This window comes from Bidens hawaiensis, unplaced genomic scaffold (genome assembly GCF_021521415.1).
Source record: "Bidens hawaiensis isolate Kalapana, Puna unplaced genomic scaffold, B.hawaiensis_p1.1 tig00002438_1, whole genome shotgun sequence".
NCBI classification, from domain to species: Eukaryota; Viridiplantae; Streptophyta; class Magnoliopsida; order Asterales; family Asteraceae; genus Bidens; species Bidens hawaiensis.
Window position 1 is genome coordinate 2,658,890 of NW_027491134.1, and position 12,289 is coordinate 2,671,178.

Sequence of the window (12,289 nt, forward strand, 5' to 3'; positions counted from 1 at the left end):
TTGACAGTACAAAAAGCAGTTTGAATTTTTGGACTTTGAGTTACTAAAGATGGTGAACTCTTGTAATAAAGTCCAATATCTTGAGTCACCGTTGAAGTTTTCATCTTCTGCTTCTTTCTCAATTCTAGATCTTGTGCTTCAAGCTTATCAATAAATCTGGCCAGGTTTAATCTTGCAAAAGCAACGGCGTTTGATTGTTGAATCATAATAAAAGTCCCCCATTCTTTTGGTAATGCATCAACCAGTTTATCAATGTATTCTTATTCTAGCTTCTCGATCCCAAGTCTTTTCATCTCATTAACTAGATGACAATATCTCTCAATCAATTGAGCAAAATTTTCACCCTTGACCATGGCAATAATATCACTCTTTTTTCAACAAAGCCATCTTGTATTTCCTCATATTAGGGTTCCCACGATCTTTATTTAGCAACGCATTCCGTATTGAAAAGCAAGATTAAAAAATCGATTACATAAAACTCAAATGGTGTAGTTAGTTCTCTTACCTAAGTGAATAAAACACTGTGGTTATTCATAATCCATGAAGTATTTGATCCGAAAAATGGTATCATGGGCCATAGGATAATCATGCCAGAAGAACTTTGGAGTGTGGAAAAATATATATTTATTCTTAAAATGTTATTTTGTAACATTTGATTAATAGAATATTATACTTTATACAAAAACTAGCTTTTAGCCCGTGTATTACGCGGGTTACTTTTAAGTGTTTTTTATTTATTGATTTAGCTTAGCTTGACTCGTTACTTTATACTATGTTTGTTAGTATACATAATTTAGAAGATGGCTGACCAATTGTTAACCTTAGATTTCTTGTTCAAGGGTTACGATTATAGAATCTTACTTGAATATATTATTTATGTTCATATGGATTAACCAATCTCGATTCATGAGTTTAATACCATGATTTTAATTATAATATACATCAACTAATTTAAATATAACAATAATCTAACATACCGTATGTAGTTGGATTGAACGGTTTGATTGAAACTTTCAACGTGTGGATGTTGAAGAAGCAGTTGTGATGATGATGTATATATAATAATTTTCTTATGAGTTGTATTATACTTATAATAGATAAAGATACAACCTATATTGACCTATATTGTTTAGGGATTTGAATTAACATATTTTTTTTTTCAAATATTATCATTAAATGTTACGAGAGAATTAATGCAAAAACTAAATATTTATTATTCATTCTTGCCACATTCTAGAGATGTACTTATCAGTGTTTATGAGTTAAAATTTGAGCTTCAAAATTTCAAGATAGCATATAACATTTCATCATAGAAGAATATCAAGTATCCATTTGAGCTCATGATATATATCTAAAATAGTTAACTTTGGTTCAATTCATTCTTGTGGGCCCGAACCCAAATAAAAGCCTTCATTCATGAATATAAAAAAAAGCATGTTCATAATAGCATTGGGAGTTCTTCAATCTTGGTTTGCAATATTCAAAGGAACCGAATGCTATTTGAAATTATTTGTATTACATAGTAAAATAAATAATACAACCATACATTGTAATGCATATTGCGAATGATTGTTAAGAATAAATATAAATATGATACAATATTATAAGCAATATGATTATCAAGGATAAATATACGGAAAACATTTTAAGGATTTAAGGGAAGTACCATCGTTTAAAACTACTATAGTAAAAGATCAAAAAACAAATAGGCCGTTGACATTTAACCCGACCGGTTAACCCTACATTTTTCACCAGTTATCGATCCAATTGAAGACTTTTTACAAAACCTATAACCACCACATAAAAATAATATGCCACCGTCGTCGTCGCCACCGCCAATGCCAGCAACACCATCACCACCACCATCACTATCACCATCAACACCACCACCACCATCACACCAATAACAAAGCTATGGTCTCACGCCAATAGCAAAGCTATGATCGGGTTTGAGAAGTGTTAGATGTAGACAGCCTTAACTCTACCATGTAGGAATAAAGAGCCTGCTTCCACCGGTGAGACCCCCAGCTCAATTTAATTCTCATCACAATACAACAAAACAGATAGCTTGTTACATAATACATGTCATCATCTCTACAAAACATACAATTACCAAACTTAAGTACTTAACGGGCTCGGTTTCTACACTTGGCGGTTTATACTTTACTTTCGCTCTGATTCTTGTTGACCACCTCGGTGTTTCACCATTTCCCCAATCAAATTCTGACAACTTGGGCCCACCCGAGTGAGCTTTCAGGTACTGTTCTAGCTGCTTTCGGCTAGTTGTTTCTTCACCCGTTGGTACAGTAAACACAATTTCATTCTTGTTCAGGGTCCCGCCTTCTTTTGACATAAACTACATGAAAAGAATTATAAAAAAATACAAATTACTACAATTTCATTCTTCTTCAGTTTAGTTTGGTTTTTTTAGTTTTATCATTGGGGATTGAAATTTTTTTGGCTACAAAATAGGTTGGCCCAAAATAATGAATTTGGACTTAAATCTTTTTGTTACATGCAAAACCAACATGGAAGCGTAAATTCAGTTTTTACAAAAACATAAAACTGTACCGTCGGTTATTTTTTTATTTTTCGATTATGCATTGGATTTTTCCGTTAAAGATCTGTTTTTTCAATTTCATGCAAAATGTATGTTCGTGTCATTCTACACTAAAAGCAAAGATATTGATGTCCAACAAGTAAAACATAACATCAACAGAGGACGTGTCAATTTTTATAAATCAAACGGGCATACATATTTACATATACAAGAACTGTCACACTAAGACAGCAATAATAAATCAAAAGATACTAAATTTATTCAAAGTAACAACCATAGACCAAAAGATGTATTATACTGTATACAAGTAGTTTAATATATGTCTAATGTCATAATAGTATATTAAAAAAATTATGAATGTTAATAGGCCCATTTGCTATATATTTAACAGTTTTTTTTAGTTTGTAAATGTCAAATATGACGATAGCGGGCCGAGAAATCATTAAAAAAACAAACCCATTGCATATTGTTTCATCTTAATTGTAGTTGCATATACACAGTTCCCGTGCATTTGGCGTCTACGGGAGCCTGGATATCAATTATCAACAGTATGTCGTAACGTAATTGACCGTGCTCATAAAGTTGACATGTATTTCCAGCAGCTGTTAATCATCGTTAGCAAAGTGCCCAATAAGCGTTTAATGCTCCAGTGCAACGCCTCAGCGCGCCAGCTGACAGGTTTTCTTCAGCTTGTAGGCGGACTTTTACAAGATCAGTAGGGTTTGCTACTGAAACTGTAAGAACACTTGCACAAATACAACCAAATGATTAAAGGAACACCTCTCCCTGTTTGGTTCGTTTACAGGCATATTTATAAAAACTTATTAAAAAAGTGGTTTTAAGCTCACCTTAATTGCTGATGACCCAATGCCATTGCAACATATGATTGAGCAATTGCTACACATAAATAGATTGAAAGTTGAGTAATCATTTAGTCATATTAGAGATGTTCAAAACGGTTTGGGACTAGGAACCGGAACCGGTTCCTATATTCAAAACCCCATTTTAAACCGGTTCCAGGCTCGAACCGGTTAGGGAACCGAACCGGTTCTCCCACCCTCGGACCCCTAACCTATCTAACCGGTTCTTACCGGCTCCTAACCCGGTTCCTGTACTGTAACCAGTTCCAACCGGTTACAGTGTAAATTTTTTTTTTTTTTTTTCGTTTTTCGTTTGCGATTTGGATTATAAACTACGATTCGTATTTGTATAACATGAAAAATAAAAAAAACAATTAACATAAAATTCATTTTATTTACTTTAAGAAATTCAAAAAAAAAAGGTACATGTTTTAAAATCTTCAAAAACAAACTAACAAAACATTAAACTTATAAATATAAAGTTGTGACATATTATTTCTAGAAAAGCCTTCTTGTTCGTCGTAATTATTGAGCGGCGACTTCTTCCTCGGAATTACTTGTAGAAATGCCTTCTTGTTCGTCGTGCACTCGAACATCAAGTGGTGTTTCATCTTCGAGAGTGGTTACGTGTTGAATACGATCGATTGAGTCCAAGTGATCCTTTAAGCAAATGCACATCTCCACCGACTCCGAATTTAGTCTTGTTCTTCTCACCGATATTACCCTGCCACTAAGAGAAAAAGCGGATTCCGAAGCTACCGTAGAAGCTTGGACGGTTAGTAAATCACGGGCCATGGTGGCAAGAATCGGAAACTCGGTTTCCTTTACCTTCCACCAAGCCAAAACATCAAAAGTGCCATATTCCTCTTCGGATAAACCGGTAGAGTAATCATTTGCACTATACCTTCCTAGTTCGCTTGAAGGGGTGTTACCCCTTTGTTTTTTAGCCGTTACGTTGCGAACGGTGTTCATAAGGCTAATCATGGGATCTCGTACTCTAGTAGCACTTGAACTTGATGAAGACCCCCCCCCCCCCCGGCATAGGCATGTGTATGTTTGACCCATATTTATTTAAAAAAAGTCATACATAAATTTAAAATTCAAGTTAAAATCATTTTTTGTCTCTGTTGAAAAGTTTGGGTCAACTTCATGCATATCTAAGGCTGAAAAAATTTCGTCTATCACACATTCAACCCCCGTAACATTTAACATTGGGCTTAAAGCGGCGGCGCAAGTAAAAACCGGTGGCAATTCAAGAAAGTATTTTTTTAATTTAAACTTCATTGGTAATATGATATTTGAAAACATTGGACTTTTATTTTCAAATTCTTTAATATTGTTAACCATTAAAAATAACTCCGAAAGAACCAAGGGACTTGTCGGATAATACATTCCCGATAGTTTCGTAGTTGATGTTTTAAAAACTTCAAGAAAAGTCGATAAGTCATTGATAATTTCCCATTTCTCATTTGAAAAGGGGATTGCCAAATCATTCTCGGCAAGACTAGAATGAAACATTTGTAAAGTTTCTCTTTGTTCCAAAGCACTTTGAAACATTATGCAAGTGGAATTCCATCGATGAGGTACATCCCAATTAGCTCCCAAAGCTTTTCTTCTCGTATCTTTACAAAATTTTCTATATTCCATTTGTCTTTTTTTACTTTTCTTAAAAACTTCATGTATCATTAGTCTAAAATCGTTTATAACCGATGTAACCTCATCCGAAGCAAGTCCGTCTTGCACGATTAAATTAATGATATGTGCAACACACCTTGAATGAAAAAATACACCATTGCAATTCGGCGTATATTTTAATTTTAATTTATCAACCGCCGATGTATTATTCGACGCGTTATCAAATGCCATTGAAAATATTTTATTTTCTAGTTTATAAGTTTTTATAACATAATCTAAAATTTCAAACAAATTATCTCCCGTATGTGGATACTCAAAGAGTTCGAAAGCAATGGTGCGTTTCATCATTTTCCACGATGACGGGTCTACCCAATGAGCGGTGACACAAAGATAAGATTCGGGTGGACCATGTGGAGCCGACCAAACATCACTAGTTAAGTTTATTCCCGTATTTATATTTTCAAAATATGCAATTAGTACCTCTTTGGCCTTCTTCCACAATTTTAAACAATAACGTTTAAGAGTATGACGACTTACGTGAGTGTATTGTGGTTGAAGCGTATCTCGAATCATGGCGGTTAAGCGAGGGTTGTCGAAGTGGCTAAACGGCAAAGCTTCTTGAATCACAAACTTCGCCATACGATCTTGAACTCGATCAATTTGGTATGTAAATATTCCGCCTTCACTATCCATTTGCGTTTGTTGCGAATCGACGTTCTTTTTCAACGCCTTGCAATACGGTTTTTAGATGTGTTTCTTCAAATTTGAATTCGAAAGTGGGTTTAAATAAACCCCACAAAACTTGCACCGAGCCTTCAATGAATGGTCACTCAATTCAACCAAATCCCAATTGCACCAAATCTCTTGATTACGATTATGAGGTACAATACGAACGAAACTTGGTTCGGCGTTGGAACCTTGACCAACCGATGATTGTGAGGCAGCCATAACAACAAATATGAATATAGAAGAAGAGAAAACAAGAGATTAGAGAACTCAAAACGTTGTAATAGCGTTTTTTTGTATTTTTTTGCGTTCGGGTTTGCGTTTTGAGTGTTGTGATGAACCCATGACACCAAATACCTATTTATACTAGTAGTGGGGTGCTTGGGGGAGCAAAAAAACGGCTATTTTTGACTCCCAACGGTCAAAAAAACGGCCAAAAAAAACGATTTCCAACGGCTATAATCGATCCAACGGCTAGAACCGGTTCATAACCGGTTCCGGATGGTTCGGTTCCAGAACCGGTTCCGGTTCCTACCCGCCCCCACTCAGAAATGCAAGAACCGGTCACGGATCATCGGGTTGAATCAGATAGGGTCTGGTTCCTACAAAAAACGGGTAGGAACCGGTTCGGGTCCGGTTCGGGTCCAGGAACCGGTTTCGTTGATCAACCCTAAGTCATATAGTTTATTTACTAAAAACAAACAGTACCAAAGAAATTATATCAATTCTTACTTGTTGCAAGGAACTAAGGTTCATTCTTACATCCACCCTTCCACCTAGACGGAATGGGCCCATAACCATCACCATGTGAAGCTTTTCGATTCAGGCCAAACACCTTAAAAATGATTTATAAAATCGAAATACAACACTCAAAATTAACCATTAGCATGTTACCAGTGTCAAGATTGGCAATGATGATGTTTTCACCATATCTTGCTTCCGTCCAAAAAGAAGACGAACCTATGAAACTGTTCTTTTCCAGGTTTAGGAAATGCAAGGACTTGTAGTTTTGATCCTACATTCTGGATCACAGTCACCACGTCCGTATGCTCTACACAATACATATTATACAATGATTCTCAAATCCTTCAATTTGTAGAACTGTACATAGCAAACTTACTTTCAAAATTCCATATATGCCCTCTCAATTAGCCATCGACAACAAATATCATAAACACGATGGCTAAAAACATTGCCTTTATATCAGTGTAGTGTCCCGAAGTAACAGTGATTATGAACCTCCACGACACAACGACAAAATCAAACACCAAAAAAAAAGACAGTGACAAAATCTGTTAAAGCATGAACAACAAGCTTAAGAAGCATTTTTGCAAGCAGTCGGTGTGCAATATGAATAAGTAACGAAACTACCTAATCAAGCTTTAATCCTTCACACAGACATGAGGACTTGAATAACCTACAACCATTCATGTATATTAATTAAAATATTAAACATAATTTAATTTTGGTTAATATTAATAAATTGAAGGAAAAATAGCTTACTTGAAATACCCGTTATTATATGTAAACTGTGACGTGACGAATTGTGTTCATACATTTGATATTTATATATTTATATTAATGTCTTAGGTTGAAGTCTATATATAGTTTGTTTGCATTTTCCCTCTCTTCTTTCCGGCTGCTTATAGTTACTGCAACAAAATCAAGATCAAAGCATTATTACTTTTATGATAATTTAACATTTACTAAAAACAATAAATCCATTCAAATATGAAACCGAACCAGATGATAATGGTTCTTCTGATGCAAACCTTTTTGTTGTTGAACACCTTATAGTTTCGAGCCCGCCAAATACTCCACAGGCACAGCGGCACAAAGAAAATCCTACAAATAATCCTTTGTTTCTTATCATTCCCCGTAACCAAGAAATGGAAATCCAAATAATCTTTTAAGACTTAAGATAGAAGCAGCAACCAATTTAGATGAAACTTGAACATGCCCAATCTATTTCTAGAAAAATTACAATGAATTAAATATACTCCAAATCTTAGATGCCTCTCATAGAAAAGACCATCATAACAGGAAGCCGATCCATAAAAGCTTTCAACCAAAAAAATTAACCTTAGTTGGAAGTGGGAACCGAAGACTCCCTTTTATACGCAATCAAAAAACCCGAATCAATCCTACCCTTCGGTTTAAAAATGCAGATATTTTTTTTACACAAAAAGATACCAACATCAAAAATTTTAATCTTACTTAATTAGTATTAAGATTCAAAACCATTAAGACAAAAAAGATCAAAATTACTTAACTTTCAGATATGGCATACCGGAAATTAACGATTGTAAATGAATAATTGATAAAGATGAATTGAATTGATGGTTTAGCACCTCTCATCTTATTTGTAAACAAAAACCCTAAATTGATTTGATGGTTTAGCACCTCTCATCTTATTTGTAAACAAAAACCCTAAATTACCTGCAATCGCTAGCTAGCGGTAACAACGAGACCTCGAGATTTGCTTCAAAAACATAACCTTCAAATTGTGAGGCAGATTTCAAGTTCCAGTTAGGGTTTTTGGAATGAACTACAATTCCAAGTTAGATTTGTGAGAAGAGATATGTAGGGTTTGGAATCGAAGAGTTACTCAGTTTGAGAGGATAATTGGGTATTAAAAGAAAATACCCCATCTCAATCTTATATTGACAACAATCCTTTAGAAATTTTACAAACAACTGAAGGAAATGTTCAAATACAATTTGAAAAAGTTACACCTAGAATAACTAGGTCTTTATCTTCATCAAATTTTCATATATCTCCTTTAGCATATACTGTTAGAAGTCCTTCTAGAGCTTCAACTTCTCAAATAAGATAAAAATATTCTGAAAATAATAATAGAGTTAATGAATTAAGAATTAATCCTGATAATATAGTTAGAGGAATTAATAGACCCCAACAAGACCCGGAATTAACCGAGTCAGAAATGGATTTCTCTATATCATGAATAATATAGAAAAAATTGATTTTAGACCAGGTTCCCTGGTAAGAAATAAAATAAATTCTGAATTCCAAGATCCTAAATGGGAGGAATTTAGAAAATGGTATTTGGAAAATTTTGAAATAAAACAATTACTATATTTTCGAGATGAATTTTATAAAGAATTAGAAGAACAAAATAATATTATTTATTTTGTTCCATGGTTCTTTAATAAGTATGTGAATAGTATAATTTCTACTATTTACAGAGAATATGATTTAGGAGAAAAGAAAATAAAATCTATTTTCCCTTCTCAAACAGGTTTTAAAATTGAAAAAGAAAAGGTAACAATGTATTACCAAGCTTTTCAAAAATTACTGGAAGGTGATACTTTACCAGTAACAATTTTTCACCTAAATAAATTATTTAAACATATAAATTATACAAATTTATGTTTAATTATATTAGGAGAACAACTAGGTTCTATCCAAGAAAAAATTGAGGAAATAACCTCTTTAATAAAAAATAAAAAAGTTTTTGAAACAGGAGAAGTTATAGCCGTTCCAGCTATTCAACCCCCTCCTGAAATAAGAGATTTTAAATTAAAATCTAATTCTGAAATATCTAAATTATTAGATACTAAATTAGAATTTATTTCAGAAAAAATGAAAGGTTTAAATATAAATACTCTTTCAAAAGAATTTTCTAAATCCACAAATAAAGAAAATTATAAAGAACAAATAAACTTAGAAATTGCTAAGTTACAGAATAAATATGCTAATAAACCTAGCATGAATAAATATTATTATGATAGACCAACTCCTCAAGATGTCTTAATAGAAGAACAGGAGTACATAATAAATAATTCTTATAGTGGGAAGAACATCTATGAATGGAATATAGATGGTCAAACTGACACCCAAATAGCTAATACTATACATCGAATGATGATGTATTCTACGATATGTAAAGCAAATGGAAATACAGATAGATCTATTGCGAAAATGATAGTAGCGGGATTTACTGGTCAATTAAAAGGATGGTGGGATAATTATTTAACCCTCCAAGATAGAGAACAAATTTACTCTTCTGTAAAAGAAGAAAATGATATTAGTCAAGAAAATAGTGTGTATACTCTTGCTATCAATATAATGGAACATTTTACAGGCAGATGGTCTGATAATTCTGAAAATATTAGAACTCTTTTGCAAAATCTAAAATGTAAAACCCTTACATCATTTAGATGGTATAAGGATACATTTTTATGCAGAGTAATGGAATTACCAGAGAGTAATAGTACTCATTGGAAGTCTAAATTTATAGACGGTTTACCTCATTTCTTTTCAGAAAGAGTTAAACAGAAATTGAGAAAAGATAATATTCATATTAATTATGATGAATATACCTATGGTAGTTTAATAGGTATATGTAAAAATGAAGGATTAGCTTTATGTAATGAAATAAAGCTAAATCAGCAAATTAAAAGACAGTCTTTAATGGAAAAGAGACAGTTAGGCCAATTTTGTGATCAATTTGGTATGGAGAAAATTACTCCCCAAAATAATAAAAGAAAAGATTTTTCTTCTCAAAAACCAAAAAAATATTTTAAAAGAAAAAGGAAAAGAGAAGAGAGAAAAATAGATAGAGATAAGAAAAGGGAAATTAAACCCTTTGAAAAATTTTATAAAAAATCTTTTATAATTTGCAGAAAATGTGGCCGTCCAGGTCATAAAGCAGCAACCTGCTGGGTGAAGAAAAAATTGAATGAAATAAAAGATGATAATCTTAGAGAAACTTTAGAAAAGATTATCATAGATCCTAATAATACTTCTGATGAATCAGAAGCAGAATCTTCATATGAAGATATAAATGGTTTAGAAAATGAAAGCTTTATCTCATCTTCTTCAGATGAAAATAAAGAATGTAATGAAGAATGTTGTAACAATGAGATAAATAATGATTCAATTTATGATATTATATCTCAATTCCAAAATATGGAATTAAATGTAATAACAAATGAATTTTTAGATTTATTAAAAAATACTCAAGATGAAAAAATTAAGAAAGAAATGATTCTAGACTTAATAAGAAATGATAAAGGTGAATCATCTTCATCTAATGAAATTTTTCAACCTTATACTTTTGCAGAGGTTAAGAATCAATTAAATAAAAGAAATCAACAAAATAAACAGGTTGGTATTGAAGAATTAAAAATTGAGATTAATAATCTAAAAATTGATTTCTTTAGAAAAGAAAAAATTGAATGAAATAAAAGATGATAATCTTAGAGAAACTTTAGAAAAGATTATCATAGATCCTAATAATACTTCTGATGAATCAGAAGCAGAATCTTCATATGAAGATATAAATGGTTTAGAAAATGAAAGCTTTATCTCATCTTCTTCAGATGAAAATAAAGAATGTAATGAAGAATGTTGTAACAATGAGATAAATAATGATTCAATTTATGATATTATATCTCAATTCCAAAATATGGAATTAAATGTAATAACAAATGAATTTTTAGATTTATTAAAAAATACTCAAGATGAAAAAATTAAGAAAGAAATGATTCTAGACTTAATAAGAAATGATAAAGGTGAATCATCTTCATCTAATGAAATTTTTCAACCTTATACTTTTGCAGAGGTTAAGAATCAATTAAATAAAAGAAATCAACAAAATAAACAGGTTGGTATTGAAGAATTAAAAATTGAGATTAATAATCTAAAAATAGAAATTAATAATCTTAAAAATAATAATAATAATTTAGAAAAAAGAATTATTAATTTAGAAAAAAGAAGATTGGAAATTAATGATGTAAATTTTCCAAAACTTCAATTAGAAAATTATTTAAAACAAGTAGAAGAAATAACTTCTCAGAAATGGCATATTAGAATCAAATTGATGATTGATAAACAATTTTCCAAAGAATTTACTGCTCTTTTAGATAGTGTAGCAGATTTAAATTGTATTCAAGAAGGATTAATTTCTTCAAGATATTTTCATAAAACCACCCAGAAATTAGGATCTGCTGGCGGAAAACCATTATAGATAAGTTATAAGCTTCCCAATGCTTATATCTGTAAAAATAATAAATGTATTCCTAATAGTTTTATTCTTGTTAAAGACCTAACAAGTCAAGTAATACTTGGATCACCATTTTTTAGAAAAATATTTCCTTTAACAAAAGTGGATGAAAAAATTTTAAAAGGAACATTTCAAGGTGAAGAAATATCCTTTGAATTTATTTCTGAACCAATCACTAGAATCATCAATAATATGATTGATGATTTAATTAAAGCAAAAATAAACCAAATAGAATTTTTAAAACAAGAAATAAATGAATTAACTATTTCAGAAAAATTAAAAAATCCTAAATTACAGGATAAAATAAAATTGATTCAAAATAAGTTTTCTTTACAAATATGTAATGATCACCCAAATGCTTTTTGGGATAGAAAGAAACATATTGTTTTACTTCCTTATGAGGAAGATTTTAAGGAAAGACAAATTCCTACCAAGGCTAGACCTTGTCAAATGAATTCTGAATATTTAGAATTATGTAAG